The 27150-nt window shown below is 37.5% G+C and overlaps 1 pseudogene; it reads right to left on the bottom strand.

Moving 5' to 3' along the window:
• Window positions 1–2053: 2053 nt before the first annotated feature.
• Window positions 2054–27150, bottom strand: part of LOC102476073 (60S ribosomal protein L10-like) — a 41386-nt pseudogene continuing 16289 nt past the window's right edge.

Raw genomic sequence — 27150 nt, 5'->3', positions numbered from 1 at the left:
GTAGTCAACTACATGGGAGTCCAGCAATGTAGCCATTATGCCAACTGCTGGTCCCTTGATCACTGTTTTTCGAGTACCTAGTTCAGTGCACAACGCACAGCAGATCCTTAATAAATAATTGTAGGATAAGTGAATAAAATACTTAATAAAAGACAGCTGATGAAATTACCATAATACTTCTGTAGATGCAATAAAACATTATGAAATGATAAATATAGGGAGAAGACATGAAGCAATGTGATTTAAAAAGGTCTTAAAAGGTAGATAAATAAAAGTAAGGAATAACTTAGCCAACATTTGCAGCAAAGTAGTAAATTTGGTGAACAGTGGCAAAATTGTAACAATTATAATATTCATTCAAGAGTAAGAAGAAAACAAAGCTTTAAAGACGAGTTGAGAGTGGAACAAGATTGATTCTTTAAATGAGAAAATATTCTTCATTTCTTGGGTAATTTGGAGTCTCTGAATGCTTTGGAATGGAGAGCCAAGAATTTTAGGAATGGAGAGATCAGAGGCAGATGCTGACTGGCTTGTTGATTCTTCTCAACTCCTTTCATGTAAGCAGGTTTCTGTCAGGTAGGATACATAGAGGAGTGTCTGGATATGATTCTTATAGTTGACATCAATATAGCGTGAAAAGTTACAGAAATGGCTGCATTTCTCAATTAAACCAAAGGTGTCACACTGCTAATTCTGGAATGAGGAGCAGATCAAGTTGAAGTGATGGTAGTTAATTGTTATCGATTGGCGTGTAACAGCATTAGTAAATTCCAGAGGGTCTGGCCATTAGTGAGGTATAAAATGATCCAGTGACAACTTCAATTGCTTTTAGATAAAAAGGAATAAAAATTCTGAGGAAGCTAAGGAGATTTAAGATGCTTAGGAGAACTGAAGTTCTTCCCTTGATTAAGTTTAACTACCTCTGGCAAAGGGAGACTGATGAACCCGTATGGACTGGAAACAGGATGGAAACTGCTCAACCAAACTTTCTGTGACAGTGGAAATGATTTCCATGTGCTATTCTACGAGGTATTCAGTAGTTTCATATGGTCGTTGAGCCCCTGACAAATGATTCATGGAAGTGAAAAATAATTTTTAAATTGTATTTATCTTTGTGTGTGTGTGTGTGTGTGTGTGTGTGTGTGTGTGTGTGTGTGTGTGTAAGAATTCTTTCACTTTTCAAGGGAGAAAAGAAGCCAAATGTGGAGAGTTGCATTGGCCCTGAAAGAGAGGGACATGGAGCTTCTACTGGGACTTCAGAAAAGGGGGCCTAAGGTTGAGTAATTAGGGTCATCTTTGGACAAGATGCATCCAATCTCTTGCATAATCTCTGGACTATTTCATGGAATTATCTGGTTGTCATATGTGATGCCTTTGATCCACCATAAATTTGGAGGTTTGTTGACATTTCAATGTCAGCAAGAGATAGGTCTCAATTTCCATATCTGTGAGTAGAGACTTAGAAAAACAAAACCCAGCCATTTGTTGTGAGGTCAAGGAGGAGTTAGTTAGCCTGGGAAGAAAAAGGATATTTATCTTGAATTCACTTTATATCTTTGATTTATCATAACTTCATTTAAATGTTAATAGCCTGGTGGTTATACATTTGGACAGCAGAGTCTTCTCTAATCAGGAAGAGCAAAATTGGGAAAATTTCACATGACTGTTTTGGTCAAGATGACTAGGAAATGCTACAGTTAAAAAATAAGTAAGTAGGGGCCAGCAGATGATGTAATGGTTACATTGGTGGACTCTCATTCCACATAGTCGACCACAGTTCAAACCTGGACTCCGTGGCTTAAAACTCATGCTGGGTGCATGTGCATGCATGCCCAAAATTCTGAGAGGAAAACGGAGGAGAAGGAATTGTGGTGTGGCCATCCCTCTTGGGGGGTGATTTCTCACTTTCTGTCTCTCTTTCTCTCTTTGTCCTTCCAGCAAGCACACCCTATGTCAAAAATCTCTTAAAAGAAAAAAAAATGTGAGTGAATAAATAAATAAATAAACTCTAGAGTTCCACTGGCTTGTAACAACAGAAGTTTTTATCTCCCATTTACACTGAGTTTTCCAGGTCAGTTTTAAGCTCAGATTCAGGTTTCACAGTAATCTGTCCAGAACATCTCTTTGTTCTATAAGGAAAGAATAAAGAGAAGCTTATAAAGTACATGGTCTAGTGATTCTTAAGACTTCTAATTATTACTGACACATCATTTCTGGTCAAATATATATATTTTCATTGTGTGTGTGTGTGTGTGTGTGTGCGCGCGTGTGTGTGTATACACACATTTTTTTTTTCAAGCCAGTCATGTGGCTTCTTCTGAGAGCTCATCCACTCTTAAATATTGATACCCATGAAATACGGCATGTGACGGTCTTTTCTAGTACCATCCTCCTCTCGTTGTTCATATGATCATATCCTTTTCATTCTTTCTTTTTTTTTTTTTTTTTTTTAAAGATTCTTTCTTTTTTCCATGAGTATGAGAGAGAGAGAGCACTCCAACAGGGTCCTGATGCCATGATCTTCCTACAGCCTCATCTTGCCCTAGACCACAGTCTCAAATGCCCGGCACATTCAGGGAGGTCTTTGGATGTGGAGTAGGAACTCCCTCACATGGGTCAGCCTGCAGTGTGTTGAATTACCTGCACCACAATCTACTCTGGCATTCTTTAAATCTTCGTTTAAGTATTACTTCCTCAGAGAGAACTCCAATAGCCTAGATTAAATTAGTAAACCTTTAAACTTTGTAGCGTAAGATAAATTACCACCCTAATAGTATATATTCTTTTTTTTTTATTATTCATTTACTTTAATTTGACCAGAGAGAGACACACACACACACAGAGAAGGAAAGTGAGAAAGCAAGCCACCAGGTCCGATATTCAAACCGCAGTCTGCCATGTGGGAGTGTCCAGCACTTTAACTACCATGTCACCCACCGTTCCCATAGAATATTTTCTAATGAAACAAGTAGATATAGCATTAGCTACACTCACACAAGCCCATATAATTTTTTCCCCTTTTAAGTTTTCAAGTTTCTCTGTAAGAGGTACCAAGGCCCTTTCAGCATATATTTTATTTTCCTATAATACTGTAAAGTCCTAGTAGATATGGTTATTTAGAAAGAAGAGGTCCAGGTCTAAAGGTAGTCAATGGAAAAGAAGAAAGAGAAGGCAGGACTTTATCTTAGTCTGTTATTACATTGATAAATACGTTCACCTGAGACTGGATAATTTTTAAAGAATAAAGGTTGATTTTTCTCATAAATTATGATGACTGAAAAGTTGAAAAGCCTTGGGCCAGCACCTGGTCCATCACAACACAGTTGACAGAAGCCAGAGGTGAAAAGGTATATGCAATGAAAGAGTGACCTATCTGCAGGCATCACTTATAGCATGCGACCTAAATCTTTCCTGACGTGGTAGAGTAAGAACTCACTCCTTCCTATGACACAGAATTAATTTATCTATGAGAACAGCACCCTATGATGTAAACAGTTCGCAGTATGTCCCACCTCTTGAAGGTTTCTTTGCCTTTCAACATCATTATATTGAGGACTACGTTTCTAGAACATTAGCCTTTGGGGGACACACCATAGCATATTTTTAACTAGAAGGTAGAATAGGTACAGAGATAGGTTGTACTAGGTTATCACAGATTAAAATATCAGTGAACAAGGACAATGCCTCAGTTATGTAGGTAAAAGTAAAGTAAATTAGTTGATTGATTGACACAGGTCATATAAAGCTGACTTAAAGAAGTATTAGTGGTACAGAAAATGTTTCATTATTCTAAATTTCCACATGAATAAAATAAACATATTTCTAAAATAATCATTAAAAAAATCAGTAGCCAATTATCTAAGTGTCTTCAGACAGATATGTTGAACATACTTAGGTATATACTTAGGTTTTTATAGCTGAAGAATATTGCTCAACAGTTTTGGGTGTTTTCAAAGATAGAGATACAACTTTAAACAATGAATTCTTGTTTTCTGCAAAGGGTATTCAATTGTACTGCATCTCACTAGTTGCATTGTAAAAATATATTACTTTATCATATCATTACATTAAGAGATTTGTTTCAGGGCTAGCAGGTGGCATGGTGGTTGGGGGCTCTGGACTCCCACATAGCTGACAGGGGTTTAAGTCTGGACCAGGAGGCTTGCTTTCTCACTTTTCCCTTCTCTCTTGCTCTCTCTCTCACTTTCTCTTTCTCTCTTTCTCATTCTGTCCTTCTCTGATTAAATTAAAATAAATAAATAAGTAAAGTTAAAAAAAATAATTCTTTTTAAAAATTTTGTTTCATGTGCCAGCAGGTGGCATGATGGTTAAGGGAGCTGGAATCCCACATGACTGACTGAGGTTCAAGTTCCAGACCTGGAAGCTTGCTTTCTCACTTTCCTCTCTCTCTCTATCTCTGTCTGTCTGTCTGTCTGTCTCTCTCTCTCTCATTCTGTCCTCTAGTCAAATGAAAATAAAATAATAAAATAAATAAATTGGTCCAGCCACTGTGGAGAGTGACATGGAGGTTCCTCAAAGACCTTCAAACAGAACCACCATATGATCCAGCAATTCCACTCTTAGGGTAGCTACCCAAAGGGCAGGCTAGTGCTCAGTTAGAAAAGCCAGCAGTTAGTGTAATGGCTATGTCGCTGGACTCCCACGTAGTTGACCGAGGTTCACGTCCCAGACCCGGTGGCTTAAAACTCACGCTGGGTGCGTGTGCATGTGTGCCCAAGATCCTGAGAGGAGAATGGAGGAGAAGGGATTGTGGTGTGGCCATCCCCCCTGGGGGGTGATTTTTCGCTTTCTGTATCTCTGTCTCTCTTTGTCTGGCGAGCGCACACGCCCTATAGCAAAAACCTCTACAAAAAAAAAAATAGCGCTTGCACAACCATTTTTATTACAGCATTATTCACGATTGCTAAGACATGGAGCCAACCCAAATGTCCACAAACAAATGAATGGATTGAACAATTATGGCACATATACTCCATAGAATACTATTCATCCATCAAAAATAAGGCCCTGCAATTTGGCAGAAAGTGGATGAATATGGATCATATGTTGCTGAGTGAAGAAAGTCAGGCTATGAAAGAGACATATTGCATGTCTCCACTTAACATATAACAACTGTCCACACTCAATGGTTGAGACTGAAAGACTGGAGAACATAAAAGTATTAAAAATTGAAATGGACACTAGAGACAAAGTGGAAAGAGAGTTTGGAAGGGGAAGTACATAGAAAAGGAAACTTAGGGGGGAATAATGGACAGGTAAGACACTTGTGGGACACAGATAAGGTTTTTTATCTGTTGACAAGATGTGTATAATAGTCTCAAATGGGCTGAATTGAGATGTATGTCATGTTGGGTAAAGTCTCTTCACAATCTAAATGATGTATAGTGATTTAACGTATGAATAATAATTTTTAAAAATAATAAAAATTATGACAGAAAAGAGATTTGTTTCCATAAGAATTTCTAGTTACATTTTCATAAATATTTTGTATACTGATTTTTTCTAATGTTGATGATAATCATTGCTTGGATTGTTCAAATTTATCTGTATCATTATTCATTCAATCATTCAAACAGACTAAAAACATGGCAATGACAGAAATGAACATAGTGACTTAAATATAGAAAATTTCTCTACAAAATTAATATTTAGTCAAGAACACATGCTTACACATGCATGCAAGAAGCAGAGAGAGACAGCACATTCAAAAATGGGTCCTAGTCACGCCACAATCCTTTCTCCTCTAATTCTTTATCCCAGCAGTATTGACCCAGCACTCATGAATGCATCCAGCATGTTTTTAAAGTTGACTTGAATGCTGGTTGGCTGGATCCAGTTTCCTCCGTACAGAGGCTTACTACTGCATGATGAGGCCTACCTAGAAATTGATCCGGAAACTGATAGCTAAATTATGAGAATTTATCAGCTATGCTAAGAATCTGTAGCGAGGGATAGGTCTTCCAGCCTTGGGACAAGTAAGAACAAAGAGTTGCAATCAGACAAGCACTGAGCATGTCTTCAGAGTAAAGTAAAACCATGCTGTCTGTAAGAAATTTAGTGAGCTAGATACTGGATAAAGTCAGAGAAGGGGCAGATGCTAAACTACGATGAGAATTTTAGGGCTCGAAAGGAGCTTCCCTGAGTGTCAAGCACAGAGGGCACATGATCTAATCTTGTGTAACTGTAATCAGACTGTTTTGATTAGAATGGCTTGATGCTTGGATTACACAAGCAGAAAACACAATTGGGAGAAGGTCAAAGTTATACAACCTGTCACTACCTGAGCAAGTGATGATTAAGCCACTGAATCTCTGTAGGCTTCATTTGTCTCATAGATTAAGTAAATATATACATGGTAAGATATTTGGATTAACTTTCTATCACTGACATTGACAAATTACGTTTCTTTTGGGGGGGGTTTAAAAACTCCATTTTGGGGGTCATTAAAAACTCCACATATACACATAAATGCTTTATTTGTTTGTGTTGACAGAAGTAAGACTTATTGATCAGTGTGATTAAGGAAGGGGCAGCACAGTGCTGACCTTAATGAGTGCAAGGCTTGTCCCTTGTCTATGGGACCATGCTTGGGGATGTATATAACACCACAGTCATCCGTGCTGCTCAGCCACCATGTCTTTAAATTTATCCAAATAAAACTTGGTCCCACTTCTTTGAGATATGGATCTTCTTGTGGCCAGGGAACTCCAACTTGGCCCTGTGCAGGGCCTCCATCACATGTTCCAAGTTCTGCAGATTGGTGTGGATGGACAGATAATCAAGCCAGTGTGGACCCTGGCAGCCAGTGTGGACCCTGGCCACCATGCCCTGGGGCCTTCCAAAGGCAACACTCATGCTTGTCTGGAGCCTGTCAGCCCTAGTACAGAAGAGCATCTTGTTGATGCAGATGGCATGGAATGTGTGTAGCTGCACTCGAATATGAATGCCACCTTTACCACAACTTTTCACCACCTACTTGGTTGCAGGAATATAGGCAGCCTCCATGTTCTGTGAGGAGAGCTGCTCATATTCGTCTGACACCATGTGGCCACAGAGTGGAATTTCATCCACTTTTCCCTTCTTCCGCCTCAGGTCAAAGATGTGGATCTTGGCATCTGGGACATCTTTGACAGAAGCACTACTTTCGGTAAGTGGTTTGATCTTACAGTATTGGTAAGGGTGGGTGGGGCTGCAGCCCAAGGTTGAAACCAGGATTTTTCATGGTGCACTGGAGGCAAAGAACCACGAAAGTTTTATCATGAAGTTTGGAGGTCAGAATTCTAAAACAGGTGTAATGTATTCACAGGGTTGAGGTCCTACCTACGGATTTCAGGATGGGATATGCTCATTTAAGCTGGCATCATTCAGTTCCTTGTGATTGTAGAACTGAAATTGCGATTTCTTTGTTGGCTGTCAGCCGAGGACTATTCTCAGCTTTTGCAGACCACCCATATTCATTGACTACCAGCCTCCTTCTTTCATCTTCAAAGCCAGTCACATTGGGAGGGTTTATCTCATGCTTCAGATTTCTCTTGTCTCTTCTTCCATTAGTACATCTTATTGACCCAGACTCACTCTTCCCTTTTTCTAAAATTGTTTTATTTATGTAATTTTATTTGTTCATTATTATTATTCTCAACTTGACCAAACAGAGAGACAGAGAGAGAGAGAAAGAAAGGGAAAGTGAGAAAGCAAGCCACCATATTCAGGACTCAAACCACCAGATCCAGGACTCAAACCACAGGTAACCATGTGGGAATCCAGCACCTTAACCACTTCATCTTCTGGTCTCATCTCTCTTCCCCTTTTAGACATGTATTAGTCCATTGAGTCAACTCAGGGAATTCAGGGTAATCTTCTTGTTATGTACTAGAACAGTTGATTAATATTCTTAAATCAACCTGAACCTTAATTATTTTTGACATGTAATGTAACATACTCAAAGGTTTGTAGGTTTAAGATCAGGGTATCTAGGGGTGAACAGGGAAGGCATTCTTCTTTTACCACAAATTTATCTTTGTTCCATTTTAAATTTTATTTATTTATTATTAGTACTAATCTGCTACAGGGTGTGTACTTTCACCACAGAGAGACAGAGAAAGAGTAGGAAAGTGAGAAAGTAAGATTTAGGTCTGACTCAAACTGCAGTTAGCTGTGTGGATATCCACCGCCTTACGCATCCCACGGCCTGCCAGTCCTCTTTTTGTTTTGTTTTTTCGTTTTCACTATAGAGCATGTGTGCTCATTGGACACAGAGAACAGAAAGTGAGACAGAGGGAGAGTGAATTTACCACCTGCCCTGGCTGGGAATGTCCACACAACAATATCTTCTCCTCCTAGGATTTTAGGTACACACACACACACACACACACACACACACACACGCCCAGGGTGATTTTCAAGCCACCAGATCTAGGACTCGAACTGCAGGGTTGGCCATATGAGCATATTAGTTAAATATTTTTTATTAATTTTTATTATTATTTTTTAATGTTTCCACATTCATTTCTGTGTTTCAACCTCTATGCCACATGCTGGACTTCCATAATTTGACCCTTTTAGGATTTGTTTCTCTTGGGACCAGCAGTTGATGTGATGGCTATGTTGCTGGACTCCCATGTAGTTCACCATGATTCGAGTCCCAGACCCGGTGTCTTAAACTCACCCTGGGCATGTTTGTGTGTGTGCCCAAGACTCTGAGAGGAGACTGGAGGAGAAGGGATTGTGGTGTGGCCATCCCCCCTGGGGGGCAATTTCTTGCTTTCTGTCTCTCTGTCTCTCTGTCTTTCTGGTGAGCACATGTGTACTATAGCAAACACGCTCAAAAAAAAAATATTTGTTCTCCTACAAAGAAACACATTTGCTTTATCTGCAAGTATTTGATCTTGACTTGTCAGAAAATCCATTGGGCATTAAATTAGGTATTGCTTATATATATATGCAGAGAGAGAGAGAGAGAATCAGTGGAATGGTGCTTAAAGCAGCTGGATCCCACAAGGCCCACTGCTCAGTTTGAGTCTCAAACTCAGAGACTTGAAAAGCATGCCCCTGTGTGCATGTGCCCCCCTAAATTTTAAAAGAAGGGATTATTGAGAAGAAAGGATTGTGGCATAGTTATCCCTCATGAGGGTGTTTGCTCACCCCAGCTCCTCCATCACTTTTCAGTGAGTGCATGTGCCCTTCAGCTAAAAATTAAAATACATGCTTGTACATAAAAAATTATTTAGTGTAAAATGAAGTAAATCATTTATGCAAAAGGTATGGTTTGCTTTATCCTAAAATTTTGTCATCCATTTCATGCACACAGAAATGCATAAATTCATATGCACATATACCTAAATTCTTTGGGTTAAAATGAAATCATATTTCAAACAAACAAAAAAAAAAGAAGAAGGAGGGAAGACAAAGAGTAAGAAAAAGAGTTGAAGAGAGATTGATGACTCAAATTATTTTGCTCTATATGTGGAATTTGCTACTTCAAAACCATCATTGTGAGATATGCATGTTGGCCTTTAAAATAAATTGGGTTTTCTTAGAACTAGTCAGTGTTCTGATGATGTTTTATGAAACACATTTTTAATTATGAGGCATCATTCACTTTTCAGAGTATTAGTTCATTTTTTAAAAAAAAATTAAAATATCTCCACCACTCATTTCTGTGTTGCAATTTGTTTTTGTAAAACATTTTATTAAGTCCATATATTTTTCTGGTGTATCTACAACAATTTAATTAAGAATGACATGGATTTAAACCAAAAGAATGAATAAGAAAACAATTTTTGTATACAGGCCATTTTAATGCCCTTTTCTGTAAAGGCAATCAGTATATTATGTTCCCTGTGATCAACAGCCCTCCCCAGTAAGCTATGTAAAAGGAGTATAAATGCTAATGCATTGTGATCTTATTTTTGTTCAACTGCAGGACATAGCATTATCAAAATAGGATGCTCTTCTGGCACGAACTCATTAGTTACTATTTCTTATTCTCATGACCTTTGGGAAAGTAAATATTATCATAAAGCCCAATCACGTAATGCACATCCCCAAATGAACAAGGAAAATTGCCATGCATTTGTATTCTTCAACCTCTGGAATCGGATTAGAGTCCTTGGGGCTTGAGTGTCACCCAGCTCCGACCACATATTCTGCCCTTTACATTGAGCCAAACTGTAACTCATGCAGTTATTTTTATTGTTGCTTGTTCTCTGGTTTGGGTGACAACTTAATATCCTACAGTCGTATCCAGCTATAAAAATGGTACACATGAGTGGTCACAGGCAGTAAAGGAAGCCCTTGTACTTTCTGATTGCTACAAGAAAATCATTCTTGCAGTTTGTAACAGAAATAAATGAATAAATGAGGGAGGGAGGAAATAAATAAATAAATAAATATGCACAGCAGCTTAGGCCTTGATGAAATGTTAGTAGAAAATCAAATGGAAAGCTTTTTACAATTTTTACCATACACACAGAGTAAGTGCTCTGATAGACGGATCAGAGGGCAGGATATTTGCTGCATCTATCACTCACAGCAGTTTTAATATTACCCATGGTTTGATTGCAAACATACCAGAGCAACCGTAAAATATTCCCCATGTTTAGGGGTTAATTATCATAATGGTTCTTAGACTGTGGTTTACATTTTAATAGTAATCACAGTCTATTTGTTATCTGCCTTATTTGAATAACCACCAAATACTATATAAACAACTCTGCTTTCTCCTCAATGTACCTAAAATTTTCAAAACATATTTTAATATGACACTAGCTAAATTTCTTAACTTCATCAGAAAAACATTTGTGACAATACACACACACACACACACACACTTTTTTTTTTCTTCTTTTTTTTTTAATCAGAGCAAGAATATTAAAGAAACCATTGTGTTTTCAGGGACAGCTAATGTAAGCTTCAGTCACAGGATAGATTTTAAAAAGTTCTAGATCAATATTCTTTGTATTTATCCACTACCTGTGTCAGCTGCTACCACTGTATTTTAGGCCTTCATTTTTTCTCGGGCTCATGCATAGCTTTAGTTTACCAATGGTTTCCTTACAGTCACACTTACCCCTGATGTCCAGTTGTCACCTTCCACTTAGCATACAAGTTATCTGGTTGTCCACTTGCTTTCCAATCTCTGACTTCAGTTGCCAGCAGAATAAAAGTCATATCCCTTTGCTAGACACTGAAACTCTTCTAGGCCCTGGGTTATTTTCAATTTGAAAATTTATTTTCCTCTAACACATTGCACACACGTCTGCACATTTTTTTTTTTTGAGAGGTTTTTGCTATAGGGCATGTGCACTCGCCAGACAGACAGAGAGAGACAGAGAGACAGAAAGTGAGAAATCACCCCCCCAGGGGAGATGGCCATGTCGCAATCCCTTCTCCTCTATTCTCCTCTCGGGATCTTGGGCACACATGCACACGCACCCGGCATGAGTTTAAGCCACCGGGTCGGGGACTCGAACCACGGTCGACTACATGGGAGTCCAGCGACATAGCCATTACGTTAACTGCTGGTCCCGAGCTCTGCACATTCTTTATCTTTGGAATAAACAACTATGATACACAATTTTGCACCAATTTTGTGTTCTCTCCCTTTACTCACACACTGGAACAGATAACCAGTTTAGGTGAGCTGATAGAGAAACTCTCATCTGTCTTTCTGGTATCTATTTTGATAAACTGTAATTGACTTATATTTTTCCTTCTCCCTATATTTAAAAAAGTAAATTCTGTTGGCCTTCTAGATAAAATAAGACATGAATCAATGAGAAAGTTTATGATGTGTATTCCATGTTTGTTATACATAAAGAAAATAAAAACACTTTATTTTTTATAAAAATGCTTTAAGTGAATGTACACTCTAGGCCAGGAGGGGATTTTTTAACACTGATATATCATCGTCACTTTGAAAAACTACTGTCACATAGTAGATGCTTAATAAAAGTTGTAGAAGTATTACATTAATATGTATCTCTAGGAAGTCTAGTCTGCAAAATTAATCTTGTTGAAGATATTAAAGATCTAAAGTGGTAGCAGAGTTATTGCTCTGAAGAACAAAATTTAATTTTTCATCATAGAAGTTGATGAAACACAATTTAACATAGAAATACAGCGATGGCTAATATTAAAATCATATGGCACAAAGCTAGTTTATGATTAAAGGCTGCAAAGACAGTGTACTAGAACATAAAGTTTGCAAAGATGTAATAACATCAGGAACATTCACTCAAGTTTCTTTGAAAAAAAATGTTCGAAGCTGTGAGTAATTTAGTTATTGCTGTGAAAGACCAAATAAAGAAAAAATGTTCAGTATTGTGCTACAGAAGATGTCCTTAATTTGAAGCAAAAAAAAAAAAAAAAAAAAACCCAGAGAGATAAACAGATGATAGGTTGATGAGAGATAGATGAGAGAGAAAGATGAGGGGAATGATGATTGATAGGGGAATGATGTTAATAACCACTGGAGATCCTTGCTAATAAAATCTTAATGGAAGGTTGTATGTGTATATGAGTACATGTATGTGTGTATATATATATCTGAGAGAGAGAGAGAGAGAGGATTAAGGTCTATTTCATTGAGTATAATAAAGTAGTAAATTATAAATAGTTTTAGGGCCAGCCAGAGGCATGGTGGTGAGGGTGACTGGATCCCACGTGGCCAACTGTGGCCAATTGTGTAGTTTGAATCCAGACATGGAGACTTGAGAAACACCGTGGGCACGTATAAATCAGTGCCCAAATCCTTGAGTCTGGACCTGGAGACTTGAGAAGCATGCTGGACATGTGTACATCAGTGCCCGAAATCTTGAGGAGAGATGTGGAGGAGAAGAGATTGAGGTATAGCCATCCCTGTAGGTAGGGGTGCCTTCTTGTTTCCCTCTCTCTTTGCCTGTCTCTCTCAGGTAAGCTCACATGCCGTCTAGCAAATGAAAATAATAATAATAATAATAGTAATAATGATAATAAAATGTGTTACTCTTGCACCACCGGCTGGTCCAACTTAGTTTTTACTTATTTATTTAGGGAGAGAGATTTTTGCTAAAGGGCATGTGCACTCACTAGAAAGACAGAGAAACAGAAAACAGTAAATCACCTCCGCCTCAGGAGGGCAGCCACACTGCAATCCCTTCTCCTCCATTCTTCTCTCAGGATTCTGGGCATACACACACAGACACCTGGTATGAGTTTCAAGCCATTGAGTCTAGGACTAGGACCATGGTAGGCCATGTGGGAGTCTAGCACCATAACCACTGTGAAACTTGCTGACTGTTTTCTTTTTTCATTTTTATGTATATCTCATCTATGCCTGCAAAATCACACAGGGTAAGCTTGGACTGCAGGATTATTGATTGAGTGCAAAAAGAGCTTGATAATGTTCAACACTGTCAACACTAAGATAATTTTTTTACTCTAACACAAACATACCATGTCAACATTTACTGAAAGCATTTGAATTGGTATTTTGTGATAATGCACTTGTTTCTGTATTTGTTTTTTCAGTTGTTTTATTTAAATCCATCATGCGTTTATACTATTAGAAGGGAGTGCACGAAAATGCTTCTTCAGTGTGTCTTCTCTAAAAAAATGTTATTGAATATGAGACTGTGCTTCCATTTTCTTTTCTTTTCTTTTTTTTTTTTTTGAGAGATTTTTTTGCTTTAGAGCACATGCCTTCACCAGAGAGACAGAGAGATTAAAAAGTGGGAAGTCACTCCCCAGGGTGACAGCCACGACACGACCCCTTCTCCATTCTCCTCTCAGTATATTTGGCAAACATGCACATACACCCAGAGTGACTTTTAAGCCTCCATGTCCAGGACTTGAACCCTGGTCAACTATGTGGCAGTCTAGTGATGCAACTATTACACTATCTGCTGGTCTACAATTTAACTTGCTGTTCTATTTGTCCTGAGCACTTAACGGAATGATTCTAAGTTTTCCTTTTACTCTCTTTGGATATATATTTTTTTAATGTCTCATGGAGTGCATTAACAATCCATTCATTCCCCTGTAGATCTTCCAGCTCAACAGGATGCTCCTTTAAGGAGTAGTTTTAGGAAAATAATATTCATATTCAGGGAGATAATTTTATAAACTAATTGTAGTGAAGGTTCACTATAGGACTTGAATGTTTCAGCAAGTATTTTTCGATTACATAGGTCATACAATATCTTTTTTTTTTTTGAGATGTTTTTGCTATAGGGCGCATGCGCTTGCCAGACAGACAGAGAGAGACAGAGAGATAGAAAGCAAGAAATCACCCCCCAGAGGGGATGGCCAAGCTGCAATCCCTTCTCCTCCATTCTCCTCTTGGGATCTTGGGCACGCACACACATGCGCCTGGCATGAGTTTAAGACATTGGTTCCAGGACTCAAACCGTGGTTGAGCACATGGGAGTCCAGTGATATAGCCATTACGCTAACTGCTGGTCCCCAAATAATATCTTTTTACCAAGAACACTTAGGTTCCACATAATGATCATTGAGTAGAAAAAATAAGATAGTTTGAATTTATAAACTTTGTATACAATTTAAGCAATGTGTTATTATCTAAAATTATACTATTTATAATTTATGTGTTTAGTCTTTGTTTTATCAAGTGTGTAAGATCTAGAAGTCAAAAGTAGTTATGTATGTTGATTTTTTTAAGTAATATCCCAGCTGTAAAATATTTGAGTTTAAACCAAGATGCATAAAGGTTTTACTTACATATGTCCCTTGCCATCACCTATAGTTAGCAAGTTAGTAAAATCCAGATAAAACAGGGCTTCATCCAACCTGTACTCATTTTACTCACAGAGAACACTGTCCATGGAGAAACTTAACTTTCTAGAAATTTCAATAACGCTACTTTGTAGTCAGTAATGATAAAAAGGAACAGAGTAGTAGATTATTTTACTCTGAGATTTATCTAATTTAACACCTAACTTTTAGGAGTAGGAGAATGCAAACATAAGAAAAAAAGAAGACTCATATAAAATCCTGCTTTAAATAAAATATGTGAGATGTATCTCATCACCAGAAGGAGGCATTATTTCAAAGCCTGTTTTATGTATGAAAAAAAGTAGCTTTGTATGGGCACAGCTGGGTACTACTTTATAGTATGTTCATTCTACTCACTGGGGTTTAGGCCTAGGGTTAGATTTGAGTACATGTATAGGTATGTGTCAGCTGTGCTAGCTATTGGATATATTTAGACTAATTAAGTTCAGTGGCAGAACAATTGAATGGGGGCGGGGACGGAAGGCATGGAGGGCAACCGTGGATGCCAGGGACAATGGAGGAGGAAGATGGCGCATAGCAGAGGGTGGGGGATGGGGAATCAGGGATGGCAAGACAAAGGGCAAGGTATGCAGGATTTAAGAATTGGAAAATTATTTGCTGAGAACATGTATGTTGATGTGCTTGATTGAACCAATGCACAGTGTATTTTGGATGGAAAATTCATTGGTGTGTTGTGATGGTGCATAGTGAATTAGTGTAGAAAATAAAAAGAAAAAAAAAAGAAAAAAAGTAGCTTAACAGAAGAATAAGGGTCCAAATGAGAAGATTCAGTTTCACTAATTCATTCATAGTTGATACAGATTTTACTTTAGCTGAAGGATTCAAATGCACATTTAGGAATTTTTATAAAATGTAGAGAAATATACTGTGCTAGCATTTATGGAATATTGGAGGTGACAAAATAACCAAAAAAAATCCTATGTAAACATGTTAACTAATACCAAATAATCATCAACACTTTAAAAGAATATAGTAGAATAATATGAGAGAAAAATCCTTGGCTGACAAAGCACTGAGAAGGAATGTCCTTCCAAGAAAATGATAATTAGACCAACACCTAGAAAATACAAAAAAAAATCAGTCAAGAAAATAAAGGAATAATAATGTTTCAAGAATACTTGAGGAACAATGTGTGTACATTTGTTGACAAAAGTAACAACAGTCTCCAAGATAGGAAAGGGGGTAGGATCCTGATGGGTCATTGGGTCATGACAGTCAAAGGTGAAGGTGGTGTAAGCCATGGTTGGAGACAGGTAGAGAACACATCATGCATTCTCGGTTCATGTCAAACTCCATTTCTCCCCAACTTCCCTCCAAGCAACCGCTGCCAGTGTGAAGGTACTGGATTACTTTGGTTGCCTTAAGCATATTTTCTGGTTCTGTAACATGCAGATAAGAGTTCCCCTCTTAGAAAGGTTATTTTGAGGATCAAACAACACAAGACAAGTGAAAATGACTTGAAAAGTTAAAAATACTGCGACTCAATGGGATTATCACGGCAAGAGACATAACCTGCTTAAAGGATCAATGTCTCCGCGAGGCTTTGATAGACATGTACAAAGAGTAGTTTGTTTTCACCACAATGTCATGATTTTGTTGTAAGTTCACCAGATCATTTGATATCACCAGGGCATTTCATAACTAAGCCTAAAGTAAATGGCAAGGAAATGAAATAGAGTGTGTTGATCATGATAAAAGGTAATATTGATCTTACAGCAGAATGTTCTTCCAAAAAGTTCTCTTACACGCAAAAGGAGCATTGCAATCTCTTGGAATAAGTAAATGTTAACTAAGAAAGCATACTGGGATGTGCCTTTCCTTAAGGCAGTCAACTTAAAGGTCTTTGGAGCACCAGTGAGGGTCAACGATCTGAGAGTGTTTGATACATTTATTTCCCTACCACCCAGGCATAATAACTAAGACTTAGCTACCCAGCAGAGATCACATCTGGAGACTTCTGCATGATCCCTTCAAGCTGGCATTTGCAACTCTGATTCTTCCCAGTCATAGTACTTACATTGATACAAATCTATTTATTTACTTCCTGATTAATTAATTTATCTAATTTGCTAGGAGGCATGTGTGGTAGATGCAGAGACAGAGAGTGAGAGAAAGAAGTCAAAAGCACCCTCTATGGGGGATGGTCATGCCACAATTTTTCTCCTCCCTTCTTTTTTTCAGGATTTGGGGCAAACACATGCATGTTCCTGTGTGATTTCCAAGCTGCTAGGTCCAGAACTTGAACTGCGCAGTAAGCCAAATGAGATCCAGCCATCTTCACCACATCACATGGGGTCCAATGCACATCTCTTTAATGTTTAACCCTTTAACATATTTTTATATAGCTCAGTGAAATAAGTGTTTTCTTTCTGGAAAAATAACATTAACAGGGACAAAGACATTTCAGAAATCTGGGCACTAGAAGCAGTGAGAAATATGGCATCCCAAAGTGCTTAGTGAAAAGCTTACTACTTTAAAATTGTGAGTATAATTTATCCTCATTGCGATTTCGTTACAATGATTTCTTTATATCTCTCGTCATATCAAAAATTTAAGCAGTTTCGAGGGACAAGAAGTTAGCGTAATGGCTATGTAGCTGGACTCCCATGTAGTTGACTGTGGTTCGCGTCTTGGACCTGGTGGCTTAAAACTCACGCCGGGTGCGTGTGCGAGTGTGCCCAAGATCCCGAGAGGAGAATGGAGGAGAAGGGATTGCAGTGTGGCCATCTCCCCTGGGGGGTGAATTCTTGCTTTCTGTCTCTCTGTCTCTCTCTGTCTGTCTGGCGAGCACATGCGCCCTATAGCAAAAACCTCTTCAAAAAAGAAAAAAAAAACAATTTAAGCAGTTTAAAATATCCAAATAATTCTTTATTATACCAGATCATAAACCTTATTTTGGCTACAGAAGATTTGAAAATTTATTGAAAGAGGTGGGTGGGAGAGTATCTGGAGTTATAAAGATCTTTCTTCCTCTCCTGAGTTCTTGGTCTTGAAAATAACAGGCAAGGACAAGTTATTAAAAAATAATTATAATAATAAGTTATCACTATCAATCAAAAATAAACTAAGAGGTCCAGCCACAGGTACAGGTAATAAGACACACCTATGCAATACTAGGGGCTATAAGGGAGGCTCAGGAACAGATCCCAGGTCCATCTGATCATACCAGGCATGACCAGATGTGCCCATAATCCTGGCCAGAAAGTTGGGAAGAAGATCATAGCATAGTAAGACTATGTTAAGAATACCAATCCATCTTGAGACCAGCAGTTGGTGTAATGGCTATGTTGCTGAACTCCCACTTAGTTGACCGCAGTTCAAGTCCTGGACCCGGACACTTAAACTCATGCCAGGTGTATGTGTGTGCCCAAGATCCCAAGAAGAGAATGGAGGAGAATGGATTGCGGTGTGGCCATTCCCCTGGGGGGTGATTTTTCACTTTCTTTCTCTCTGTCTCTCTCTGTCTCTCTGGCAAGTGCATGCACCTTGTACCAAAAACCTCTCCAAAAAAAAATAAAAGAATACCTATCCATCTCTCCCCCACCCCCACACACATATGAGATAAATAAATAAACTTTTAAGAAAATCCTCTAACTGCTATTAAACCACTAAGTTTAAATGTATACTGGAGAATAACCAATGGCCTGATAAAAATAAGAAACAGAGGTACCAGCCTGGTGACACAGTTGGTAGCAAACTGAACTGCAGTTCTAGAAGCCACATGACTGATGGCAGGTTCAGATCCCTGAGCTGGGTGTGTGTGTGTGTGTGTCGACATGCCTGAGATCCTGACAAGCTGGAGGGCCAGGGAAGGGGAATCAAAGTATGAAAAGTCTCCTTTGCAAGCTTCTCTCTCTCTCTTTTTCTCTCACTCTATCTCTTGCATATATAAGCACTCTCTATTGTCAATTATAAAATAAACAAATTTAAAAAGACCAAGTAGTTATTAAACCTAGAAAAGAGCATATATTTAATGTCTTGATGAAGCTTAATATGTTATTTATGTATGTGTATGTGTGTGAGACAGAGAAAGAAAGGGAGAGAGAAGGAAGACACAGGCAAACAACATTAAAATTCCATTTTCCTAAAGTCACTGGGAATACTTTATGGTCTTTCTCATATTCATTTTGAGACTATCTTGTGAAACTTCCTTCACCAGCAGGTAAGATAGGTGACTTTTTCTATTGCCAGGGCTTAATTGGCTTGAGTTTGAGTTTGAAACTAAAATGCTTTTACAGATTCAGTCCCTTTGAAAGTGCTAATCTCAAAAGTGTTTTTTCTTCCTCTTTTTTTTTTTCTTTTGCATGAAAAAAAATCACTCTTCTTTGTGGACAAATACACACTACAATCCATTTTATTTCTGTTGCATTTTCACCATCACTCTTGTTCTTTTAATACTCTAGTTAGGATACCATTTCCAGTAACATGGTCAGCTCAGAGTGAAAAGCCATTCTTGGAAAAGGAAAAAGAATTATACTGAAGTTTTAGAGAAAGTTTTTTTTTTCTTCTCGCTTTCTCTTTTTATTTCAAAACATTGCACTCCAGTATTGCTTTTACATTCGAGGCTAAGTCTGCAACTCAAAAATATTGATTCTTTTATCTGCAAGATGTTTTTGGCTACAGCAGACAGCACGAACGAATAAAAACACACATACTTTCTTCCCTTTTCAAAAAAGATTCATCATTTGTCCATGCCCTTCATGATCAAGGTACCAAATCCCTTGGCTTAATGTTACATAAAGCAACACTACTGAACAATTCGGAAAGTTCTATCTCAGGAAAATGAAAGAATGGTGAGACTTTGAATCCTTTTTATAATAATACTTGCTATCAAATATTTATTAAGTGTCATCCCAAGTCCAAGCACAATGTTAGAGTCTGGAGAAAAAATGGCTGAAAGAAACACATGTGCTCCCTGATTTCTTGGGACATCTGCTCATGAGATCTGGAATGCCAGCTACGTCAAAAACAGCTGTAGTATTTTTTTTAAACTTATTTATTTTACATTAATTCACTGGACATCATCACAGCATACAAAAAGTGATTTCCCATCCACAATACACTGTATAGTGACTTAATTGTACATATTATCATCAAGAAATAATTTTCCATTTCTTGTTTAGGTATATATCGCCCCTCCCCACCCATTTCTCACCCTCTGTTATTTCCCACCATCCTCCCTATTTTGAAAAAATTGTAATGAGTAAGCAGTGGTAAGATGCTTTTATTCTAAGGAGCTAATAACCTAGGTTGGAGGTCCAGTTACCAATTTTGTCCCAAATATCTTTATAATAAAGTTTAAAACATTCACTTCACAGAGCTTCCCAGTGCCCTAAAAAAGACAAGGCTAGGTCTATCTCACAGTATGGGGGTTAAAGTGGCTGAACCCCTTATAGCTGACCATACAGTTCATGTCCCTTACCTAGGAAGCTTAAGAAACATGCTGGGCATGTCTGCATGTGTGCTCAGAATCCCAATAAGAGGGAGAGATGGAGGAGAGGGGAATGTAGTGTAACCATACCCCATGGAGGGTCTTTCTTTGCTTCCTCTCTCCCTCTGTCTGTCTACCTCTCTATCTAGTGCATGTACCTTCTGGAAAATTAAAACAACAACAACAACAACGTCTATGCAATATTACTGTAGACATTTCATTTTGTTGTTATTGCTTATGTCTTAATTTATTTTACATTTTTCTTTAATTGTGATAGAGAACGTGTTCTTGCATGAGAGAGAGAAAGAGAGAGAGGAGAGAGAGATGAGCATCCTCCAGAAGGTCTGGTTGTGCTGTGATCCGCTTGTTCCAGTCCTCTAGCCCACTGGATTTTGAACACTCATGTGTGTGCCTGGCATGTTTTCTGGGCTGACAGGCCAGGGACTCCAACTCTTGTTGCCATGTGGAATCCAGCTTCTCTTGATTGGCACATTGCTACTGCACCATGGGCCTGGCTCTGTGATTCAGTATTGATGTTGTTTTCTATTATATGCACTCACTGTCTTTTAATTGCTCCAAGTACATAGTAATGATATATATTGACATAAATTTGTTGAATAAAAGACTGCAAAACTTTTGCGATGATTGAAGATAGTTTTATTTTGGTGCCTGATGGTTAATGGGAACTCCCCATTAAGCACCTGGAACTAAAGCACACCAAGATAACACTGTTTCCCTAGTATTAATCCAAGTTACTATGTTTTCGTAATTATTAAACAAAATAACTTGTCTTTATAATATTTTTTATGTTTAGGACCAGCAGTTGGCATAATGGCTATGTCACTGGGCTCCCATGTAGTCAACCGCTGTTCAAGTCCTGGATCTGGTGGATGGGCACGTGTGCATGCATGCCCAAGATCTCAAGAGGAGAATGGAGGAGAAGGGATTGTAGTGTGGCAATACCTCCTGGTGGGGGGGGGGGTGATTTCTTTCTTTCTGTCTCTCTGTCTCTCTCTGTCTCTCTGGGGAGCACATGTACCTTATATTAAAAACCTCCCCCCCAAAAAGTGTATTTTCATGTTCTAATTTTAAAATAGAGAATTAATAAAATTAATTAATAAAATGCTTGATTTTACTTAACAAATCTTTGAACATTGTTGATCCAAACCCTAAATTCTTTATTAATGGCCATGGTGTTACTTATTTGTAAGAAATTAGTTAAATACATTGGAAAGGAACCACCAAGCCAAATTAAAATGAAGGATACAATGGCATTCCAAGACCATCATTGCTGGTAATAAGTATTTTCCCATCTGTGTTTTAAGCTATTAGTACTAAGTATGCTGAGTAAAAGGGATGATGAGACTGAAAACACAATTAATAAAAAAGATGTCTTTTTTTTTTTTCCCTATAGGGCACATGCACTCACAGGAGAGAGACGAGAGGGAATGTGAGAAATCAGTCCCCAGGATGAATGGCCATGCCACAATTCCTTCTCCATTCTCCTTTCAGAATTTTGGGCATGCTTATATATGCACTTTACATGATTTTCATGCCACCTGGTCCAGGACTTGAACGGTGGTTGGCCTTGTGAGAGACCAGTGCTTTAATCCTATACCACCTGCTGGCCCTCAAAAGAAAGTTTGGATTAGCTTTCTTTTTCTCTTTATTTCTAAGTCTTGTTTAGAATGTTCATTTGGAGTTCAGCCCAAAATACCTAAACACAAATTTCTATGTCAATCTGTCAAGTATCTCTCAGCCAAGTCGTGATTTACCTCTGCAAAATCCTCTCAGATTTACAAGTGACTTGGGCTAAAGAGGGGATTCTCTCATGGGTAACAATTCATTTTTACAAAAGCTATGTGTGTTACCCTTCAAACAGAGCCATGGGTAGAATTACTTTAAAAATAAATTGTTTGACTAATTTTCTCTAAAAAATAGCATCAACAAAAATGTTCTATACTAAAGTAAATGAGAGAGGAATAAAATGTTCCCATGATAAAATAATAGTATATTTGCTAGTCATATTTTCCATTATTGGGCAGAGTATAATGTTGATTGGATAAGACAAAACCTTTGGCTCACATAATTCATAGCCTTGTTTATGCTTAATTAAAAAGCTTAATGTTATAAGCTTATAATTGTCACACCTAGTTTTGAAAAACAGGATTCAAATGAATTCTGTAGTCTAAGGCTGGACTAAAAATTGTTTAACATACTTTATATAAAACATTGTACTTTGTTTCACTTTGTCATAGGAGCACATTACTATATTTAAATCACCAACAAAACTGAAAGGTAAGATAAATCTATCCATTTGTATGTACACAAGTAAATTGATATATTATAATCAGACAGGCTTTCAAAAACTAGAACAAATACCATCTATTTGACAGTCTTTTAAAAAGTTTCTCTATTTCATGAGAGAGAGAGAGAGGCACTCCATCAATAGTCTCTGCATCATGATCAACTCCTAGTTTCAGCTGACCCAGATCACAGTCCCATGCATGCACACTCAGCACACTCAGGGAGGTACCAGGATCAAACCCAAGACCTTGACCATGTTAGTCCCTCTGTGTCAACCACTTAGTCCTTGACAGAATCTTTTTTTAAAAATGTATTTATTTATACAGTTTGTTTGTTTTGTTTTTGTAAGAGTGACTACAGAGAGAGAGAGAACCCACAAGATCATGACACTATGATCTACCCCAGCCTTCAGCCAGTCCCTGATCATGGGAAAACGTGTGCCTGGTATACTCAGAGGGGTCTCTGGACATGATCTGGGAGCCTTCGCATGTGGGATCGCCTCACGGAGTATGCATTTTACCTTTGCATCTGGTTCCAAATTTTATTTATTTTTATTGGTCAAAGTGCATACAATTCTACTGTCTTTAAAATTTTTATAGTGTAATATTATAACTATATTTTTTTTTGTCTGTAGACTCTAATCATCATGACAAGGTAGAGCTAGCAGTTTTGGAAATTCATCAGACTCAAAGTACTGCCTTAATTAAATACCAGTATTCCCTCATTTGATCTTCCCAATAATTACTATGATAATCTCCCACTTACATATAAGAAAATCAAAGACAAAAAAGTAATAACGTAACCAAGACTGTTCTATCAGTACATAGCAAAGACAGAATTTAAACATAAACCATGTGTTTATACACCTCATATGGTCTCTTATGTAAAAACAAATGTCATATTTATTTGTGTATCACTAAGAATGTATCATATAGTGCTCTCAGTATATTAGTCACTAAATAAATACTTATTAAGTGAATAAATGAACAAAAAGGGCTTTAAATATGAAAAACGTTATTTGTAAAGAGTAAAGATGGAAAGATGCCACCTTGATCTAGGCAATATATAAAAAATCTAGACGTATAAAGATGTAAGAGTCTAAGATACTTGTAATATGCTGTTTTCCTCAGCAATAGTATAAACCTGAAGTTAATGAAATATCATGTACTTTTATATAGTGAAGAAGATTAAATAAAAAAATAAAACACATCAATCATCTAGTTTAAGAACAAAGATAGTCATGTAACAGCAGGTCTGCCTTCCAAAAATTATGTGAACCACAGAAAGAGCTGATATCTCTGCTGAAATATGTATGTGTTAAACTAAACTGCAAAATGTAAAAAAAAAATTATTATTTTATTTTAAGTTTCTGTAATGCCTGTTGTCAATATCTGATATCATGTATTGTACACTTATATATCGAATCTATAACTCAACAGCTCCTACAGAATAAAATGTTAATAAATATATGTCAAATTTACTAATGGTTATAATAACCTTCTCTTAAAAAAAATCATACTTTAAAACTGTAACCATATCATCATTTCTGAATAAAGCTAAAAGGATATCATTTGGCAGGTACTGCTACTGTATCTTGATATTTTATATTCTATGAACCTTAAAATGCCTACTTACATATGCAGCATAGCTATCTGAAATATACTTGAAATATGCATAGAGAATTTGGAAAAGGAAAAGGAGAACTGATTAAAACTGGGATGTCTGTGGAGGAACAACGCAGATGAAATGCAAATCTTAAAATATTAATTTTTTTTTTATCATGTTAAGTTGCTAAGTTAGCAGAAGATGCAAACATGCCCTGGGTTGGAGGAAGAAGGGATACATATATTAAATATATCTTTTAAAAAAGATTACCTGCACTGACATTAGTTCTAACATGCAGAATCAAGCTGGAAGCAAGCACAGAACTCACAGTAGATAGCAGCATAGCTCTGAGGTCCTCCAGACATCCATTCAAACACCAGCTCATCCATGGGCTTGGCTTTCTACAATGAGTAAATAACCTCTAGAAATCCCAAGATCCTCTTTTGTATAATGGGGGTCAAAGTTACGCCTATCTCATTGATTCCTTGGATAAATTTTAAAAGATAACAATTCAAAACACATCAGTAGATATTTAATGTATTAAGCACCATTACCAACTATTTTAATTTTTAGATTTAAAAACAAATGTCAACCAGGATGTAATGACTATGCAAAAAAAAAAAAAAAAAAAATCTGCTTGTTTCTCAGATAAAATTGAAATAGTATTTGCCTACAATGAATTGATTTAAGTCATCTATAAGGTATGAATCTAGAAAAAATTGGGGGGCCAAATATCAATTCAAGATTTTAAAAAATGATTAGTTTATTGCCAAAGTGCACATGAATTTGCCAGAGGAAGAGAGAGAGAGAGAGAGAGAGAGAACTCTCAACAGGGCATAATCACACCACAAACTCTCCTATATTTCTTTATCCTGCTGGGACTTCGGCCGTACACACACATGTACCTGGCATTTTTCTCAGTCCTCTGGGATTGGACTCAAACCATAGTCAGCCATGTCAGATCTAGGAGGCTTTAATCACTGTGCTATGAGGCCAGCCCAAGAATTGCATTATTTTAGAAAGACTACAAAACTCTAGCACAAAGCACTATTAAAGTGAATTTTATTTTAGAAATGTGTTTACTAAATGTGCCCATATTTAGTTACATCAGATTTTATATATGTATATATGTATTTATCCATGTATGAATATACACTTACATAGATAATATATGTGTATATATTTATATTTTTGTCGTACCTTCACACAGAGAGTTTTCTTCTTTAGGATATTGTGTTGAATTTCACCATGTGACTTGTTTCTGTTGTATGCTGGATGAAAACTTGCACCCTGACCTTAGCTTCGTGAACTGATTGGAAACTATACTAACTTACAGGATGAAATCAGAGGCTTGAAATGTGCTTACGGTTTTAAATTTTTCTTCAGAGATTGCTGCTCTTAATATAGTAAAATCTTTTTCCACTGCCCCTGATTCCATGGATTTAACATAAACACTGGTAGAACAGGTTCAAAGCCAGTATATCTATCTAGGTAGAATCAACTGCAGAAAAGAGAATTTCTTACAAGAATCCAACTAAATACATCAAATCCCAACCAACTGACAAGAGTCAGGAGCTAGAGTAAATGAGTGGTGTTTAAGATTGCTGAATTATGAAGTGTTTTTTATACAAGAGATAGCTAGCGTAGTTTTCTTCTGAATTCATATAAACTTCTGAATACTGGATGATGTTTGGATATTATATTCAATGTCATAAAATAAAATTGAAAAGGCAAAAAGTAAAGTAATGGGTTTTAAAATTTAAAAAAAATTATTTTATTTAACTTATTTATTTATTTGTTCTAGTTTGACAAAAGAGGGACAGAATGAGAGAGAGCGAGAGAGTAAGAGAGAGAGAGAATGAGAAAGCAAGTTGCCAGGTCTGGGACTCAAACCATGGTTGGCCATGTATGTGTCCAGCACTCTCAACCACCATGCCTCTTGTCAGACTCCAAAAATATTATTTTTTAAACTAAGAGGGAAATATTAAAACCTGAAGTCATTGGCAATTGTGACCAACAAAGATTCACCCAGAAGATCATTTGCAAGAATTTTTTGTTTTTGTTTTTGTTTTTGAGAGGGTTTTGCTATAGGGCGCGTGCACTCACAAGAAAGACAGAGAGAGACAGAAAGACAGAAAGCGAGAAATCACCCCCCAGGGGGGGATAGCCACGCCACAATCCCTTCTCTTGGGATCTAGGGCATGCACGCACACATGCCCAGCGTAAGTTTAAGCCACAGGTTCCGGGACTTGAACTGTGGTCAACTACGTGGGAGTTCAGCGACATAGCCATTATGCTAACTGCTTGTCCCATTTTCAAGAACTTTTTTTTTTTTTTGGAGAGGTTTTTGCTGTTACGTGCACTCGCCAGACAGACAGAGAGACAGAGAGACACAAAGCAAGAAATCACCCCCCAGTGGGGACGGCCACACTGCAATTCCTTCTCCATTCTCCACTCAGGATCTTGGGCACACACACACACACACACACGCCCAGTGTGAGTTTTAAGCCACCAGGCCTGGGACATGAACTGCAGTAGACTACATGGGAGTCCAGTGACATAGCCATTACGCTAACTGCTGGTCCCCCATTTGCAAGAACTTTTGAGAAGAGTAGATGTCCTTACGTCAGAAGCCAAAAATATGATATTAAGCTCAGGAAACTGCATTCTTATTGTTAACTTGAAATAATTTTTCATGTGAAAAGTTGAGAAAGTATCTGGATATCAACTGATATTATAAAATAAAAGATTTTAGGTCAAGCATGTGGCATGATGGTTAAGGGAGCTGGATCCCATATGGTCAACTTCACGACTCAAGGCCTGGACCCAGGATTCCCATTCAGACAGTAAGTACAGATACCCAGTTAGTGAAAATCAACATAGTACATGCATATTTCAAAGCCGAAATGTGATATGAAAGAAACTTGATAATTCAGAAACTGAGCTCAGTAATACTGTAATTCTAGTCAAAGGAGAAATGAAGAATACATTTT

This window comes from Tupaia chinensis, unplaced genomic scaffold (assembly GCF_000334495.1).
Source record: "Tupaia chinensis unplaced genomic scaffold, TupChi_1.0 Scaffold146289_1, whole genome shotgun sequence".
In the NCBI taxonomy this organism is placed as follows: domain Eukaryota; kingdom Metazoa; phylum Chordata; class Mammalia; order Scandentia; family Tupaiidae; genus Tupaia; species Tupaia belangeri.
Note: the sequence above shows the minus strand (reverse complement) of the source record. Positions and strands in the feature narration are given on the sequence as shown.